The following is a 1670-nucleotide window of genomic DNA, read 5'->3' as shown; positions in this document are numbered from 1 at the left end:
AGGGCAAATCTCGACCTTTGAAATCTCAGTGTCCTCCCCTGTCAAATGAAGGGTTCAGACAACTCGATGGCCAAGTGTCCTTTCGGCTCTGACATTTGACATTTTCTGCTGCCACTGTTTTACTCAGGCCTTTTCCACTGCCTGGAAATTCTTTGCTGAGAATTGCCCATCACTCTCTCTGACCTTTGATGTCTGTCTCTAGAAATCCTGCCTTGCCTGTGACGCTCTGTTCACACACTACCTCCTCCATGAAGCCCTCCCTGGCCCGCCATGCGGTCCCTGCATTCTCCTGGAAGTATAATGTCCCGCTAGTACAGCCCCAGTCACATAATTCCCTTTTGTCACCGATCTTGGTCCACTTCTCCTCATTAATGTCTATGTTACTTAATGTCAGGAACCATGCATGGCGCTGCTTTCAGCAGTGGGAGCTTTGTACCAATGAGTGTAGAGGACCAGTAAGCACTGACTATGGAATGAGTGCTTAGCATGGGCCCTACCGGCTTCTTCACTGGCTCCCCTGGAAAAAGCGCATAATATGCCCGCACTGATTGACGCCAGAAGTGTATTACAGAAGCATGCTTCAGCTTGACAGCTGACAGCCGGGTCCTGCTGCTTTCTGAGCTGCGGGAGAGCGAGACCCCGGTTTCCTTCGCCGCGTCTGGTGCTGATGATAAGGCTCTCGAGGGAGCAGACATCTCAGGCTGTGGTTTCCTCACCATTGTCACACGTATCTGCTTGCACAATGGGAAACATGTTTGGCCAACATCCTTAGCGCTTGAGTGTGCCCCTGGAGCGACTGTCTCGGGGGTGCTGAAATCAGGCCAGTGCACCTGGACATCTGATCCTGATCCTCCACCCCACCTCCACCCCCGCTTCGAGCTTCCACACCAGGTGACCTGGAAGGCGACGTGGGTGGGAGGCAGTCCGCAGGGTGCTCCGAGCTGTCAGGAGACAAAGTGTGCCCCACATAGAGCCAATAATCCCCTTCCATCCAGACACTTGAGATTAGATTGCTCAGACATTATGTTACAGGGAGAGGTCATTCTCTGCTAGAATATCATTTGAGATTTAAAAAAACCCAATTTTTAAATGTTTATTTCATTTTTGAGAGAGAAATAGAGCATGAGTGGGGGAGGGGCAGAGAGGGAGAGAGAGGATTGAAGCAGGCTCCAGGCTGTGAGCAAAGAGCCGGACATGGGGCTCAAATCCATGAACCATGAGACCATAAACTGAGCCAAAGTCAGATGCTTAACTGACTGAACCACCCAGATGCCCGTGCTATAATATCATTTGGACCAGCAGTTACCAAATTTATGGTCTCAGGATCTATTCTATAATAACATAATCTAGACTAGACTATATTTACATAATATGTATGTACATGTGAGATACATATGTATGTATATATATATATGTGCACGTGTATATATGTGTATGTATAACATAATCTAGACTAAACCCCTTTACATTTAACAAAATTATTGAGAGGGGCGCCTCGCTGTCTCAATAGGTAGAGCATCTGACTTGATCTCATGAATTCAAAGATCATGAGTTCAAGCCCCACATTGGGTGTGGAGCCTACTTAAAAGAAATTACTGAGGACCTTATGAAAGAATGTTGGGAAACCTCAGAGGTCCTCAGACCACATATTGAGAAGCTCTGATCCACCC

The sequence above is a fragment of the Suricata suricatta genome, chromosome 7 (assembly GCF_006229205.1).
Source record: "Suricata suricatta isolate VVHF042 chromosome 7, meerkat_22Aug2017_6uvM2_HiC, whole genome shotgun sequence".
In the NCBI taxonomy this organism is placed as follows: Eukaryota; Metazoa; Chordata; class Mammalia; order Carnivora; family Herpestidae; genus Suricata; species Suricata suricatta.
This window is presented reverse-complemented; position numbering follows the sequence as displayed.